At 40.6% G+C, this 18,483-nt stretch overlaps 1 long non-coding RNA gene across 1 annotated transcript; it reads right to left on the reverse strand.

Annotated features, from left to right (window-relative positions):
* Positions 1-2,857: 2,857 nt before the first annotated feature.
* LOC125993591 (uncharacterized) lies at positions 2,858-4,654 on the reverse strand. The gene is made up of 2 exons (XR_007490339.2): positions 4,253-4,654; positions 2,858-3,537 (listed from the first exon to the last, which is right to left on the reverse strand). It is a non-coding gene; the product is annotated as an uncharacterized lncRNA (long non-coding RNA).
* Positions 4,655-18,483: the final 13,829 nt, after the last annotated feature.

Raw genomic sequence — 18,483 nt, forward strand, 5'->3', positions numbered from 1 at the left:
ATCTACATCATCTCAGACCAACCATTCTGTGGTTGTAATGCAAAATTCCGGTTTACAAATTTCCCGTTACAGCTTTAATCTCACACAATGATTATTACGTACAATAATGTGTTTATTTGTATTGCTTCGCTCCAATTATTTTACTGTCGGTGTAACACCGGTAAAGAGAATTCCGACGCACATGTCCTCTCACTCATAGTGGGGCATTTATCGTTTGTGTAAGTGAGTCTGTTTTGTTTTTAGGCAAAGTGTTTTCATCTTCCTCTCGAGGCCAGTAACACTGGGGCATATCTATCTTGCGGTTAGGCCCATAAAGAGCAGTGTGGTGGTAAAATAAATCAAATCCCAAGCCTGGACCAACCCTCGTACTCTTCGTCGTATGGACAACGTGGCCATGAGAGGGCTGCAAAGGCTCATCAGTGAGAACTTGCAAATCCTCTCAGGAGCGGTTGTGGGGTCAGCGCAACCTCTTATCGCCATAAACAGCTCTGGTTGCAGCCAGGTTCCTCCCGAACGATTTTCTGCTCAACGTCCACCCTCGTACTCCTTCTCTAGCGCCCAAAAGCAGATGTTTTCAGTAAATCATTTGAACCCCCCATTCCTTCTTTGGCAGTTGTATAGAAGCCCCCCTGTCTGTCCCCAACTTGTCCTGAGATGATACGTGCAGCTGAAGTCACTTAAATAAAAAGATCGCAGTGGGAGACATAATGTGTTAAAGTAATAAGATGGTCTCTGGCAGGTCATGGCCCCTTTCCCTGCTCCAGTGCTTCTGTGGAGGCTCTTTGAGTTAATGGGCTGTGGTCAGTGCACTGGTGAGCCATAAAGGCTGCCCTCAGAAACTACGGCGCCATTCAGAACATGAGCTTCTCCAAAAGCCACTAACTGGCCCATCTTGATAACAGCACACCCAGCACTATTTTCCACAATACATCTGAGACCCCCAGGACCTGTAAATCTTTCGTATTTATAATCTCCACTTGGACCTTTCTCCCCTGACGGTCATCTTTACACAACTGTCCTTGCTTGTCAACCAGTTTTCTGATGAAATACAATTTCAAAATGACGAAGAAGCCAGCAAACCGCATCCAGCAAGTCACAGTGTTGACTAATGAATCAAACTGTAGGTTTAATAATGTTAAGCAAATCCAGTTGCCTTTCAGCAGCAGGTTATTTTTGTGTGTGCTTACCTACAGTTCCTCCGCGCATGTGTGTAATCTTGCTGAACGGAGGGAGTGACTGTTAATGAATGTAGCTTCAGGGATTAATGAGAAGAAGCAGGGGATGTGTCATGGAGAAGTGTTCTGGCATGGCAGCGATGGCACCTCAGCCCCCATCTTTGCCTCCACTTACAGTGATTACATGTGAACCCCTGTCATCTTCTATAAGTGGTTTTATGAAATTGTATTAAATGCCATTGTTTATGCCTCACTTTTTACTTCCTCATTGGTCATCCACTATTGTTTTGTTGCCCACCCTTTTAACACGCTTCATTTAAATTTCGCTTTAGCTTTCATCAGAGGGGCGCTATCATGTTTAGTCAAATTAACCAATTATTCTTCTTGCCAGAGTCACAGAACCTTGTATTTCTGGGCTCACATTCATCATTTTGGTTATGAATGATTAATTTTTCATGGTTCACATGGAGATCCGTAACAACACCAGACTTTTAGCGAAACAGCAGCTGCTAAAGTAGTACAATTTGCCAAAGCCAAGACTCCTACCGATAACACTTCTGTTTATTTAAGCCAGCAGGGCAATTGAATTGATGGCAAGTTGGTGACAGCATGAGAATGGAGCCTTGCACTAATACTTATTTTAATGTGTTGCACGCTGCAGCAGAGGTGGTCCGATAAAAGTTAAGTCAAATCCTTCCAGCAATCAGATCAAGGAAAGAATTAAAGCTACACCCCACAACAGTTCACTGTTTCGTTTGGTTTGTAATTTCACACCATTGCAAAAATTGTTGATTAGCTCCGAAATATTTCTTACTACACTGAAATTGATTTTCATTGTACAGCTATCATGTACAGTGTTTAGCAAAATTTGTCATAAAAACAAAAACATCGCCAAGTGCCTAAAGTCCGAGTGACTGGCAGCCAGTTCAGGGTCTTTTAACCGCTGTTTTCTTCTGGAACTTTGTATTCCACCATTGTTTAATTTTTAGAACAGTATCTCACTATCTCTGTAACATAGTGAGTGACACTTGCGAAGGAGGAAAACAGACCACTGCACAGAGCCCCTGCCTCCCCCCTCCATATGTGTAATAACCTCCTGGCTTTGGAGCAGACTCTTTGAGAGATATCCTTGAGCCTCACCTCCATCTCTCTAACAGGTCACACAGAGATCCAGGAGATAGTGGGCCATAGTTAAGGTCCAGATCTGCTATCTAGACTTGAATGATGGAGGAAAGCATGTGGCGACATGTTTATTGTCACCCAGATGGTGCACAATGCAGAGGCTTGGCGAGCTACACCCGGCCCTAATATAATTCATTGGGTGGCACCATTGTGGGGTGACTGATAAGACCTTCACTTTGCCTTGCACTGGTCACTTGTCTCAAGGAGACTCCAGAGAAACTTCTCACTTTACAAATGGTGGCCAAAATATCTAATCCCACTACGGTTGTACTTGCTAAAACTTAGCGTTGAAAGGCCATTTATAATAAGAGAATTCTCTTTTTGGTCATTCCACGCTTGTACTAAGAGGAGAAAAGCAATCCCTTGAAAGAAAAATAATGGTAGGCAGACACAAGGACTTGAAGAGCCCACTCAAAGTGGTACTTGAGGTTTCTCAGTCCATGACTTAGCAGTGGCTATCCACACAAAATTAGGTCTCTAGAGGCTTTGTGCTTGGGCATGTCAAAATATTTTGTCACCTTCAAGTTCAAGAGAAAAAGCTGTGAAAATATTATTTTCATAAATTATTTAATTGTGGTATGTTTGTTGACATTTGGATAGTGAAGGGCAACTTTTGATACGGTGGTGACTGCTTAGATCTGTTTCCCATCCAACCATTGCACAGGCCCTGACAAGGTAAGTGTGCATAATTGCCCTCAGTTATCTAGAAATCTGTTCACCATTATTCATTGGCTGATGTCATCGGCGACATAAGTGTTATTTCAAAGTGATCATGACTGCAGACCAATTGACTTATCAGTGTATCTGTGGAGTATGAGCCTTATAATGGAAATTGTAGATTCTCCAAGGGTAACCAATTTAATGCACTTTTAGAAATCATGACACTCAAATTTAACCCCACTTTTGTCAACAAGTGTGCCTTATATACGTATGATAGTTTCATGTATAATACATAGTTTATCGATTTATACTAGTCTCGTAGTTAGTACTTCTTCCCATCCTTTTTAGGATATGTAAGTAAAGCCCAAAATTTTGCACAGCTGACCCAGGAGATTCCATTTTGCTCCCTGGCTAACCAAGAGGCAAGGGTCCAAGCTCCGGCCTAGCTCGCTGCACACCTGTCACAAAAACACAACAGAGGCCCTGGGCCCGAGAAGTGCCGAGATTCGAGCACTCCGAGCTGCAAAATAACAGAAACGCACAAGAAAAGAGAAATTGGAGAAGTTACAGAAATTAGAGAAGCTGAATTTCTGAGGATTCGAAAAAGGAATTTACAAAAGGAATCTAAATGATTTATCAGTTAAAAAAAATAAAATTTGAATAATTCGATAATATATTAGCTGTCTATTAAGCTGTTGCACCTTACGTTGTAAGTTAGATGGCAGCTCACATAGTTGCAGCAGTTTGCTACTCTCAGTCTTTTCAATGATATCTGTGTTTCTTTGGGTCTCTGATAAAAATAATCCTAACTACAGTGGACTAGATCTCCTGACAAAAGTGTTATGGAGCAGACTGTTACATCGAATTTTATAAGCTTTTCTGTCATACCGGAGCTGAGACATTGGGTGTTTTGTGGATTGTTTTGTGACCACGGCATTTACTCTTCTTTAATAACCTGGAGCACCTGTGCTCAATGAAATTTATCGTGAGAGAAACTGAGAGAATCATAGCTATAGATCCTTTCTTAGTTGTTTTTGGCCACTAACATTTTCGACTGCTTTCCTCTTTTTACTAGAAATGCTGTGAAGACTATCATCACATCCCTTGTTGACTTTGTATTGAAATTGTCTGCTCTACAGTTTGTCACTTCAGAGTGTGACAGAAAAGTTTGATTGACACACAGTACATTATGATAAGAATTTGGTCAAATATTACTGTTTCTCTGCACAGCTCACCTGTTTTCTGGGTTTGGTCACATCAAGTTCACAATACTGTCAGGAACGGAATGGAGCAGGGCGACCAAATGTAGCTTGGACCAGGGTTTATTGAGGGAAAAAGTAGTTGGAAGGCAGGATGAGGGGAACAAGACCAACAGAACCGGCTAACTAACATAGCGGACCAACCGACAGATTGGCTAACCGAAACAGAACTGACAAAGACAGGAACCAAGAAACAAGTACGATCCGAGAGGGAGTGACACGCAGACAGGACTTAAATACGAGACAGGTAACGAGAGGCAGGCGACTGTGATTAGTACATTGATTGTGAGTAGACACAGGAAGGGAGGGGCGGGTACACAGACCCGGACAGAAACCAGGACAACCTACACATAATAAAACAACCGGGGATGAGTCGTGACAAATACGAGTCCGAGGGCAGTTGTGACATCTATTTCAGTTGACAATGGAGGGTGGTATTAGCCACAATGGCGGCTTCCTGAGATGGAGGGAAATTGTTGGATTAATCTGCTTAATTCACATTATATGTACGCAATATTAATCAGAATACTTTATGTCAGGGTCCAGAGAGGTGTTCCTTTCAGATCCACAGGGGGCAGCCATGAGCAGAGTGGCCGACGACCCACAGGTGTGGCTGATCCCCACAGGTATGGCTGATCAGGCTCGCTAGGGAAGGTATTTAAGGAGCATACTGCCAGCAGCTCGTCGCCTGAGTGGCCTGCATATATGATCTCCTCCACGGCTGTGCCTCTAGCTCCTAGATCTCTCTCCTAGTTCTTGCCATTGTATTCTCTGACCAAGTATTGTTTGTTCCACACTCTTAGATTTCCTCCAAGGACCACCGCCAAGATCCACCCCGCTCTGGCCGAACTCCTCACGCTCCGTTATCGCTGCTCCGTGCTCCTGGCTCAGCTCCTCCTGCTCACCCTCCACCATAGCACCTCCAATAAAGACTCCTTACTCCTTCTGGACTTCTGAGTTGGTTTCTGCATGTGAGTCAAAACAATCGCTAAAACAATGACAATTTATAGTTGTAATACAAAAATGTATGCAAAAAAAAAAAAAAAAATCAAGTAGTTCCAATACATCTTATTTCGTGTGTCATAGGCTACATAAGATTTGTGAGGCGAATGAACTGCAATACCAGTTGCAGTTTTAAAAGCAAACTAAGACAAAAAGTCTGTTTTTAAAATTTTCTGTTTTGGAGGATTTGACACCTTGCTCATTATACTGGTTATAGTACATGTAATACCAGACAAATAAAATTGCAAATGTAAATGCATTAAAATAAATTCCAAGGCATTAATACATGGACATGCATGTGGCTTATTTTTCAATGAGACCTGAAGTTGGAGCTCAGCCTATCGAGGCAGCATCTTTATTCAAATGGAAAATGATTCCTCAGGAACCTGGCCAGGAGCTTTATTGTGTATGCAGTGTGTGGCCAGGTTCAAATTGGCAATCAATTATCCAATTAAGACTGACAGAAATGCACATCAGGAATTCCAGCCCATCAGTCCAAGGTTCTGATTGGAACACGATTAGAGGGACTTAATTAAACCCTAGGTGCTGGGTGTTTAAACATCATTTGCAAGTGTCTGAGAGCTTGGAAAACACCTATCTGGACACTGAATTCTCCATCACCAAGCCAGGGAAGATAAAAAATGAATATGCCTATTGGAATCCATTGAGCTTCTGATCATGTTGGTAATTCAGAGAGGATGTACAGAGCAGCATGGGATTGTCATATTACAATGCATACCCTTGGGAAGATCAGACGAAAAGAGATAAATAAATGGGAACACTGCACAGTACAATGCAATAACAATAGCATACATGATATTGTGCTACATTAGTCTTAAAACCATCCCCTCAATTTAACAGGTCCTGAATAATTCAAGAACACCCCCACCATGGAGAGCACTACTAAGTGTGATGTGTGGAATGAAATGCAGCTTGCTGCTGAGATTCTTCAGAATGTTTAGGGGTGTTTACTTGGCCGAGCTCTGCCTCTCCTGTGTCGTTCTTTAGTGCCTCTATTGATTTCCTAGCAGTTCCTTCCTCCCATGTCAGGCTGTGCGAAATGGAAGGGCCCCGCATGTTGATATTCGCTTGTGAATTAATCATTTTTCCCTGATAGTAAAGCTCAGCACAGTCCCTGCAAAAGAACACCTTATCATGGCAAATAGGATTCAAAGGGAGAAGAGCAGTACAATCCACAACTAATTGGATGAAATGGCTGTGCTCTTTCCCTCTTTTAGGGGCCAGCGTCCACGGAGCCCCTCCACAGGGATCTTGCAGCCACCGAACAGGTTATTGCAGTTTGTCCTAAGGGAGCATTAATACCTTAGCCCTTGTTCAGACATGCAAATAATCTAATTCAAGGTCTAGCTAATTAACAACTTAGCTTCAGTAAAGATAAAGAGGCTCAATAATAAGGCCGAGATTTTGTAAGTGAGGGATGCTGTAGTAAACTCCAATACAACAATGTCACAAAAGCACTTTGGCCACACAGAGATTAGGAAACAACCTTGTCCAGTAGTGAAATATAAACCTTTAAGCATGAAAGGACTGGCCACATAAGGTTTAGGCGATATTAAAAAGGCACCTTGTCTCTCTCAGGACCACATCATTTGTCAGTATATTTTAGCACTTCCCACTTTTACTTAGTAATTTATTTTTAAAGTGGAAAGCAGACCATAACAATAATAATCTCTAGAAAAGGTGAGAAAAGTTAACATCTAACAACAGCAATGAATAGATAATTTGCCAGCACTGTTAGCTTTTAAAAAGGACAGAGAACATAAAGTGATTTTGTTCTGTGTGTGTATGTGTGTGTGTGTATATATATATATATATATATATATATATATATAATTGAGGTGAGGAAAAGTGCAATTATTTCTCAAATTTGACAGGATTCTACTTAGTGTAACAAAAATAAATAATGGTAATGTAGTAAAGGTAATGTAGTAATGTCATCAGTAAGTGACAAAGTGACAAGATGGATATGTCAACGTTTCTCTGGCACTTACCATGCTTAAGTCTAATAAGAGTTTCTCCTTGAGTGCTCATGCAGCACTTATTTGAATGGCGTCTGTAGTCTTGTATCAAGCAGTAGAAAATGGAAAATGTTTTAAGGCATCTCTAGCTATACACGGCTAAAATGTTAATCCAGTTTTAGCAAGGTTACATGGTCAAGGTTGCCAAATTACAGACAAGCACTAATCACCCCTGCCTGGGAGCAAGTGTGGCTCAAAAGCAAACATTGTAGAGCACGGCTTGCAGCCCCCACTGTGATGTTTGGCAGTAGACCACTCCAAGCGTTCTTTTCTCTTATGGAATTGGGATTTACAGCATCATACCAGCAAACAATTCTGCCTTGAATGTGTGACATTTCTGCTTCTAAGGTTTGAAAACACAACAATAGCATATAGTACATCAGAGTTAAATAAACATGACGATCACTGACCTTTAAACATTACAACATTCCATCAAGAGCGCATCAGCATTCATGCAAGTGAAATATTTCAGACAGGAAATTTAGCAATAATACTTTGTTTGAATCAAGTTAAATTGAGCATGAACAACCACCCATAATGAAATGAGTGACATTTGCTTAAAAAAAAACCAAAAAAACACATAAACACTGATTTATTTCAAAGGTTGGGGACACTACCATGTGTGTGCGTGCTTGTCATTAAATACATGTCTTTGTAATAACATGCATATTAGCTGCATCTTTGATGTGTCATCTCATCTTAGATAAGCTACATTACAGGTCATTGTATATGACCTGTATATGTGTCATGGCTTCAGGTCAGGCGAAGAAGTATTGGTTGGCTTCAAGAACTTCACATGGAACAAGGACTAGTAATGTACAGAGTACAAGGACCTGTAATGCACACAGCATTTTTTTATGTCAAGAAAATTGGGACGGGCCACATTTCCCTCTGATGATGATCCTTGTGAGTCTGTACAGCTTTTAACCTGACCGCAAGAGGTCCACATAATGTCACTATAGAGACAGATCTATTATCCCTAAAACATGATGAAACCCACACATACACACACATGCATACACAGTCAGTGAAAGTGAGTAAAATATTTCATTCACAATGAGACAACAATTATCTGTACATAATATACTGTACACCTGGTTTACTGATTGGTTTACATGTAGTACCTCACTATTATTTCCAATGTTAATGAAAGTACAGCAGCATGAAATTTGGTACACCAAGGCTTAGAGTCCAATCACTCTCTTTAATAGCTTTATAGTGGCCAGAAAATCAAGTATTCATGAAGATTGAAGATGATCCAGTGAACTTCAATTTAATTGGTGCAAATTAAAACAATCCATCTTTTGCAGCTGTCTATCTATCTGCTATCACCACTTCATTGCTCGTCTTGCACCTTGATTGCAATTATCTTTTAATAGCAAAACTTGTCAGCAATGTCTCTCCCTTCTGATTTACGTCCCGTCCCAACACTGTTGTTCCACTTATATAATTCATGTTTTAGTGTAATGCATAGCAAGCCTTCACTGGGAAGACAAGATGTACTGACACCATCACCTCATCTGCTGCATTGCAGTGACATATGAAGAACTGTCTGTGTCTGTCTGTCTGTCTGTCTGTCTGCAGTTATATGCAGCAACCCTTTTGCAATTAACAAATAGCATACGTGCATCATCCCCAGACATTGGCAGAGCATGATACATTGATTACAAATTAAATGCATTTCAATCATATTTTTGACTGGTCTAAATGATCACATTATTTTGACACATAATTTAAAACAAGGTGCTTGCTTTTTCCTCCGCCACTGTTTTCTACCAAGAGTAGCAAGAGCATTATTTTAAAATTAACTGAGATCTTGCTAGTGGTTTGCAAAAGCAAGAGGTTCAAAATGTTCTGAATTAATACAATAAACAGCGATGGGCACTTTACCAAATTTTACCATCCTTTGTCTGCAACCTGGGCTCCCTTTCATCCGTCCGTCTGTCCTTATTCATAATGTAATCATCCCTCTGTTCCTGTCTATCATCTATACTCGCATTGAAAAAAAGCTTCAGCTACCAGTTACGCCCCTCTGTCTATCCTCCATCCATGAAAATGTTACAATATATCTACTTATCTATCTAAATATATATATATATATATACATATATTTATATATCAATAAATAGATTAGTAGATATAGTATAACATTTCATTTCTGGGTATCCCTCCAACTAAATGACAAAAGTCGTTTCGCTGCCACGGCTGAGCGAGTCCAGGCCCTAATATGAATGACAAATCGGGATTATAGGAGCCAGTCCAGGCCCCTAATATATAAATACATGTATAAATACACACACACACACACACACACACACATACACACATACATATACACTATGATATAGTGTATTATACTTTATATAGTTTTGGGAATTGTGTGTGCATTTCCACTGTGCCCCAAATAAACCAGGATGTTCTCCATCCATCAGGTGACTACATGGAGAGCTGACCTGTCATAAATTCTGTGTGGGGATGATGACAGGGCCAGACCCAATCTTCATGAAAGAATAAAAAAATGGTAAAGGGTTTCCCATCCCCCCTCTCCCTAAGCCCTTTTCCTAACACAGCTCACCCTTTACCCTGGCTAGTGGAGCACCCTTTGCTCCTTATCTTTTGGCCTCCCTCTCTCTTTCGGTCTCTCTCTCTCGCTCACCCTTTCTCTCTCCATGGGTAAGCAGGTAATCATGAGCTGTCACAGAAAGGTGACCCATTAATGTGATGGATACGGTGTGAAAAACAAATGGTGTGAAACGTGTGGATTGCTGTCCTTACTGCACCTTGGCCTTTTGTTCTGTCATATCAATATCCACACAGGGCCTCATTACACTGCTGCACTACACAATGAGCGGGGAGCCAGGGTCAAGACTGCACCACGCTCCCTTTGACTGGCTCTGACTGGGCTTTTCAGCTCAACTATCACCCCAAAGGACTCCCCCTGCAAACAGCCACAGAGCAGTCTCTGGAGTCGTCATCTCAGACTAAATAAGCAACCCCAGCAGCTTTGTGAGCATTTGGGGCTCGGACTTTTCTGCACATGCATGTATGGCTACAAAAACAAAACAAAATGTCAGTATAGTATGTATATATCCATTTCTGTGTTACGGCTTCAAAGTCACCAATACGGAAATGCATGTAAAATATTTTCTTGTTTACGGTGAGCATAACCACCTTGCCGGAATCTCACGTCTGATAACAATCCCTTCAGCTAAGATTCATATTTTCTTTATAGATCACATTTTGACAAGCAATAATTTCAGCATGTCACTAGACTGGGTGTGAACGGGAGCAAAAGATTCAATAAATGGGACTTATGGAAAGGTGTATGGACTCATAAATTGCCTCAGGCATACTGTAAGATGGGCACTTAAATTTTCAAAGAACCATAATGTCAGTCAAGGTCAAGAGTGGATCCAGTGAGGAGCTATCACAGTCTTGGCCTAACCCTGCACTGTCCATTATACTTGGCCATCGACTGACCAAACACTTATTAAAGAGTGAGACTTATTCTGCTGCCAGGACCTGTGATCCACAAAGTAGCAGCTAATCACCAATTAAGGATTACAATCAATTGATTTTTAGTGCTGGATCTGAGAAGCTCTGCAGAATTAGACAAGGAGCAAGAAAAGCCTTCAAAGATTCATGTCAAGGTCTAACAACATTTACAACACCAGAATTGCTGAATAATACTGGTTCTGTTGCTTACAGAAGATCATTTTATAACTAAAAGTGAAACATTGTCTTACATGGACAAAATGTCTTCAAGTTCTTCAAGAGTTCAGATTTAAGTTGTATATTTTTTTTTATGGACATTAATAATATTGATCCCATTGGAATTTGGGTGTTCATGCGTCACACTTTCGTACATAAAAATCATTCTGACGTGTCCAGATTGACCAAATATACCAGGATTAGTAGTAGAAGAAGAAGCCGTAGAGCGTGCCTTTACAAATAAAGCAGTGTAGGGGATGCCAATACATCCACCGTGTCTCCCAAAGATGATTGAAGTAGTGGTCTCAAGGAGATCTTAGATGAATCTTGGATAATATACTATTAGGTACTGTGGTTACAGGCCACAAAGTAATCTAGTAACTGTGGTTGTCTTGTTTTATCCAGGCCTGGTGACAAATCGAGTGCTGCGGTCTCCCTGGCTGTCAAGTCAGAGAAGCGCTGAAACAGATTGAGAAGGTCCAAATAGCTTATTAATGTTGATAGAATTTTAGTGCTCCTTAAAATATCTAGAGAACAGCCCAGTCATATAATCAATAAAAAAAAAAAAAATCTTGAAACCACAGGGCAAGTAGCTGCTCGGCCATAGTGCTCCAGGCTCTCTGGCTTCCTACCACATTACAAAAATACGTGTAAGGTGCATTGGAAAAATAAATTCTGGAGTGTGAAAGTGAGTTTGAATGGTTGTTTGTGCGAGCTAACTGTTAACTTTCAGGGTATACACTGCCTCTTGGCCAAAGTCATCTTGAATAGGTTCTAGCTCATCCACAACCATAGTGTGGCCAAGCGCAAAAAGCAAAACTAATGTACGGAGGTCTCTTTTAATGCCACATCACATGGGAGCTTTGCAAAGGTGAATCACTCTCACATCACAGATATGCTTCACCCATCTTAGGTTTTAGATACTTAACTATCACACAAGTGTAAGCAGAAGTTAACCATCCACCCATTTTCCGTACCCATTAATGTAAATTATCAAGTGAACCTGAATGAACTAAAGTCTTGAGAGTTGTGCTGAGGTCTCTCTTGACTTGCATGACTGCAGTTGAAACTTTGAAGTTTTGTACCAGTTTAAAAGTGTATTTACTTACTAGAGCATTTATATTTTCATCAATGCATTCATACAACTTAGTTCTTGGGAGCTGTGGAAGTCTATTGGTTGGGGTCAACAATGATTTTTGTGACAATGGTACATAGCGGTTCCTTGTGTCTATTCTCACCCTTCTCCTCCTCACCCTCCCTTCTCACTCCTCTTTCAGTGATGACCATATCCCCACTGTAATGTACCTGCGTGTGAAGGACACTCCGACCGGCGGGGCTATCACAGACACAATCTCACAGCACTTTAATAACTTTGAGAGCGGTCAGCACCCTGTGCTTTAATAACACTCCCTGTCAACTCACCCCACACAGCGCAAAATTGTCTCGTTGGAATTCTTTATGGTGGGGGCCGCAGAGCTCTACTGATGGGACTAGAATATAGCTGCGATCACCCCGCTTCTTCCCTCCAAATGGTTTTTCACGAGCGTGTTTTTTTTTTTTCTTTAGCTCAAAACAAACATGAGAAAAGACAGACACTGGCCTCATGACACTTTGAAAATGAGTGCCGTTGTCTTTGAAAAAAATATATATAACTGCTTTCTGAGAATCTAAAGTTCACTCACTCATAATATAAAAATGTCACAGATGGAAGGGCTGTTGAATGCTCACATCACCTATATAACACTCTCAGAGAATACTTGAAAGCAACTGACAGGTTACATAAATCCGGTGAAGGCTCGGAAAGGCATCAGAAATCTCCAAAATAAAGTTATGAGTGAATAGTGTACTCCCTTTTATTATTGGATCCCTCAATCGGTTTCCACTTCTAGTTATTTGGCTTAGAGAACACTGTGCAAGATGGATAGATTTATGTTCTCACTGCCATTTGCCTTATCATTATGCAAATATGTGATTATCTGTTAAAAGAGATTACAGCCAGTCACATCACAAATGCTGCATGTTTGTCTCCAGTGTCCATATGAAAGGAAAATTCAAGCTGAGCAAATGAAGTGTAAATCACTATGTGCAGCGCACAGTTATTGGCTGTTTCCCTCGCTAATGATGCTCTGGTTCTATCCTCTCATGTTTTTCCTTTTTTTTGTCATGCATTTGAGATTGTAACCTCTCCCGCAGCAGTATCTGCTATCCTGCACAGCCCTCCCCGCCTAGTACTGCTGATTAACATAATCAGCCAACATTAGTTATTCATGTGATGTGCAGCAGTGCTCGGGGGTCAAATCTTTGCCCTGTCTAATAACCTATGTTAAATATTAAAGAAGTACATGGGCTGCCTGATTTACATGCCTCTCATCCTGCCTTTGGAAGTGCATGTAGTATGAAAAAAAATATCACTTTATGCCTGTGGTCCATTACTTAAAATGCAAAAAGAAAAAAATGTTATGATGAATTGCTGTTTGTTAGTGAGAGTAAGTGATGAGCAAATAAATGTATCCAATACAAGATTATGTGCACAAACTTACATGTCAAGACTCAAAATAAGCCGTTTTGCAGTGAAGTTCATTTGTTCATTCATCTTCCGGATCACTCATCCTCACAAGGGTCCCGGGTGTGTTGAAGATAGCAGTCTTTGGGCGGTAAGCAATGTCAATCACAGTTTCATTGAAGTTAGTGAGTGAAAATCTGCATGTTGTGGTTCATCAAAACACACCGAATAGCAAAACTCAGAATTGCAGGCTTTAGTAATTGAATCGCGGAGACAGCCCAAAAAGTCTTGCTGGGCTGGACGTGTTCACCTCACCAACACGTCAGTCGTCGGAGTTTGCCACTGTGCCACTTGAACCACCCCAGCTATAGCTAGCAACGAGCTTTGGCTGGCCAGCCAGTCTGGCTAAATATTATTAGTCAGTAATCTCATTCTGCCTTTGGAAGTGCATGTAGTACAAAAAATATATCCCTTTAGGAAACCAATTCTTTATTCATTATAGTGTCATATTTTTATTGTTTAATAAAATCCTTGATTCAGGTGCTTGGCATCAACCTGCATAAAAACGCTCTTCAGAATTAGAAACTTGCTCCTCAAATTAAATTAACGATTAGCAAAACTGCTGTCCAAAGGAAAAGAAAAACATATATTTAAAGACTTGCATGTACATGTACAAGTAGAGAACACCAAGCAGTCAACACAGTAGCACAAATAATTGCACGATATGTGTACGTGCACAGGGGACTTTTTCCACTCGGCTTCTTCTAAATGACCCCAGTGGGCATGCATTAACTGAATTGCTGCATGTTTGTGTGCCTACATCTCTTGATTAAGGACAATGAGCAGAAAGGCTAGCACAGTGCCACGAAGCCTATGCCAAGCACTGGGCTGAGGAAACCCTATGGGCTGCAGAAAAGGAGGCCGGCTATGAAGCCTGAGGAAGTCATTAGGAGACCAGTGACCTCACTGGTGCTGAGCTCAAAGAAGCTGCCCAGTGGCAGGATGTCATACTTCAGATGTCAGTCTTCATCATGGCAGCCCAGTGAAAAATCTAAAACTGTGAAAACCACATCATGCACCTGCCAGCCTCCTCTTTTTGAACACCAGTCATTGCTTCACCTATAAAATGAGTGGCAAGCATCACGTGCTCTCTGCTTGGCGCACACTCGCGTGCTAGACTTGAATTCGAGAAGATATTGGTTCTCATACCTTGGGATGCATACCAGAAATATATGACATACTGTATGTGCTGCAGTACAAAAAACATTCCCAACCTCACTTGAGGCAGTTTTACCTTGCAGCTGCAATGTATTGAAAAAGTCTGTTTGTAGGCTATTCTGTGCAGTCTTTATACCAGGAATTTAGCTGCTCTCTCCGGGAGCTATAAAGTCCCTGAACTTGCAGCAGAGATAGTTTGGAAGATAAATACAAACACTGATATAGCAGCAGGTGGATCTCAAAGGTGGCGCTATATTGCAGACTGGGTTTTTAATGGCAACCAGGAATGTCAAAGTGGACGGATGCACAATTTATGTATCACCATAATCCCTCACGGAGTACGACCAGAAGGACAGTGTGTGTAAACTAATGAACCACAAACTCTCCTCAAGGCTTGCCTTTGTAATACCCAAACTCTTCTTTCTTTTTATTTATTTTATTTGCATTCAAGAAAATAATGGTCCTTACTGGCTCTGGTGTATGGCTGTAAAGCAGTGGGGACCTTCAAAGCTTTTTGCTTTTGGCCCAAAGAGACTCCTAGTGGCTTTCAGATTCCCGAGTGCTGGCGTCAAACGCACACATCCATAATTAAAATGGCTTTTCCTTATTTTAACCAATCAGTTTTTAGATTCACGACTCTGTACCTTTGCGAAGGTTCGGAGTGACTATTTTCTGTCCTCTGACTTATTCAACTGTCCAAACACTTTGACTGCGCTCACCCAGCTTCAAAACTTGTCGTCTGTTCTTTAATAAGTACAGCTGACCCAGCTCAACCCTTCATCCCAAAACCTGTATCATTCATATTTCCTCAGTAAAATACCACGATTAATGGCGTCAAATGCTTTGGAGGAGCTTAAGAAGATTCCATTGGCAACCCCTATACCTCAAGTAAACTCCATGCCAAACACCCTTAGGGCAGTACAGTATTCTACATTTACAATATATTTATTTGACAGCAAATGCAACAACAATTAAAGGCCAGGAGAGTACCCTTGTTTACTGTGCTAAATCTATGCCTATGAGAAAATACTATAATTAAGTTGACATGCCAAATATCCATTTTTAATAACACATGGTGACACTGCCAATAATAGTCTGCTTGTGTCAGTAGGTTTCTGCAGTTTATATTTCAGGTAGTGATGTCCATTAGTCACACAGCACTCGTACAAAATGATCTCTTTCTCCATATATAAATATGATGGCAAGCCCAATGTATTTGTCCAGTCCAGTGGTGAGTGGATGAATGGGCCACAATATTGCACAGCGTGAACGCAGTCCCACATCGTAGCGCACTGCGTTTAAATCAAGCGGGCGGTCATACTCGATGTGTACATCACCACTGAGGCATGGTGAGCAATGAGACGCCTGTACAAGGCCCCTGCCGGCCCATTGCAAAACTGGACTACTGAGGCCCCTGGGCTGCCTAATCAAATCTGAAACCATCACATTCACTTGGGTCTCAGGCGAGGATGAATGCAAAAAAAAAAAGAAAAGTACATCACCAATCATGTGCCCCCCCCCCCATCACTCTCTATTTTATAACCATTGTGAAGGCAAATGCAGGCTGGAAGTATAGCATTTCGCTCTGTTGCTTTTTCAACAGTAAGTAGCTTTGTGCTCTTACTGAGGTTAAAAAAATAGTACTGCTTAATCCAGCCAATGCAAACACTCTTATGGTCCCCATGCAGTACAATATCATCCACCATGTGCAGCTGATAACTTCCCTCTTAGCCTCAATCCCTAACTTTCCAGACCTCTGAAATGGATGTGTTTATTTAGCGTGTCCAAGTCAAAGTAGACCAGTAATAGCCTTGTCACAGGGGCCAAGATAGAAGTCCATTGCTTCACCATCTATGCAGAATAAATGGTTTCCATTCATGGAGATTTGGCCCATCTAAATATAATTAGGCAAGCGTGAACAATGATCTCCATGAAGAGCAGAGTACTAATTAAAACAGTTCAGCAATACAGCATTTCAAACATGACAATAAAAATAACAAGAGGATGGATTGCACACTGTGCCAATGATTCCAAGGATATCAGCTATTCTAATAGAATCATATCCTGGCAGGGAGAAGGACCATAAAAATAAACACAAGTCATACATCAATCAAACCCCCTCCGGTTGAATCTATCAAGTTCAAAGCAAAATGATTTTAGCTAAGAGCAAGATAGTTTTAAATATTGAATAGGTATCTACAAATTGTGTTTAGCGTTCTGGTCACAATTCAACTTTCGATTTTTTTTTTTTTAATTCAAAGTGGGATCTTATATAAAACTACATGGCAGCATTTTAATGACTAAGTATCTGCATTCAATTGCTGCCAACCGTTTAACCATGTTTAAAGAAGATCAGAATAATAACAAAAAGGTTGTGTGATTCAAAGAGACTAGTCTCCCGAGAGTTGCATTGATTCTTAAATGAATGCAAGCCTGGAGAAAAATGGATTTCTTCCTGAAGATGTGACTTTATATCTTTTCTTTAAATCCCCGCAGCACTGTGTGCATTTGATTACACTCCGAGAAGGAGGAAATCTTTGCATCTTAATAAAATATTCATCAGCATGGATGGGTGAGGCAAGGCTTCGTGGATGGTGATGGTGGAAATGTTTGGAAGTTCAAGCGGATGCTGAGAGAATTTGGTGTCTGTTGTGCGTAACATATTGCAAACTGTAAGTAGGACAGGTAGTTAATGCTAAAGCTGCTTTAAATCATCTGACACACTTTTTGAAGATCAGCTTTATAGTTTTGCCTCATCTTTAATAAATGGTATGGTGCATACAGTAAATGAGCTGATCAAGTGATTTAGTGTTGTGACTCAGCCACAGACAAAGGTTGCTTTTGTTACAGCATCTTTCATCCATTTTGCACTGACAACAGATTGATTTAAGATACGATTGTGATTTAATTAGTACTGGGTCTTTTATTATCCACTTGGCAGTCTCTTCTCTATTTTCCCCGTGTAAGATTGGTATGCGTTATTATCCGCTTGCTTCTACATACATGTGGTCAGAGAGTTAATTATAAATTCATCACGCTCTGGTCTGCCGTTCTAGACTCCCCTCTGTCTCATTCTTTAACTTCTGAAACATGTACAAATAAACAAATGAATATATGAGTATAGTACTGATTAGTGATCTGATAACAAAATTATGACTGTAATGGCAACTCTCCTTTGCTACATTGCCTGGAGGGAAGAAGAGGCCCGTGCTCGACAAACTGTGAATAATCGAAAAGTAACAGTAAGGACCAAAATATTCAAACTTAGTTATGGTGAGCCCCCTCCATACACTTGAACGTTCTCTTACTTGAGTGAGTGTGTGTGTGTGTGTTGTAATGCCTCTATTTTTTATGGGCAGTTTTTGTGTCTTATAAGGAGTCATTACACATAAAATAAAAACAACTTGCTGTCATCAAAGCAAACGTTTCATTGGTTTGAAATTACACAACTATGTTTTATAAAGCATAACATCAATTTACTGTTATGGATTGTTTTGTTGTTGTTGGTTTGAGATGCACAATGTCTTCTTGCTTTGTGGAATTATGCAAATGGCTGTCTAATTCAATGTCATAAATTTTATTACAAGCCAACAATATCAAACCGTTGACCTTTTTATACTTTATTGTAACAGGGTCAACACCAACCAAGGTGGTCTGCATATCAATGCAAAGCATTGATGTTAATAACAGCTCCCAAAAAAATGGTTATAGGAAAGTGAGTGTATTCATTCAGA

This window comes from Syngnathus scovelli, chromosome 3 (assembly GCF_024217435.2).
Source record: "Syngnathus scovelli strain Florida chromosome 3, RoL_Ssco_1.2, whole genome shotgun sequence".
Classification (NCBI taxonomy): domain Eukaryota; kingdom Metazoa; phylum Chordata; class Actinopteri; order Syngnathiformes; family Syngnathidae; genus Syngnathus; species Syngnathus scovelli.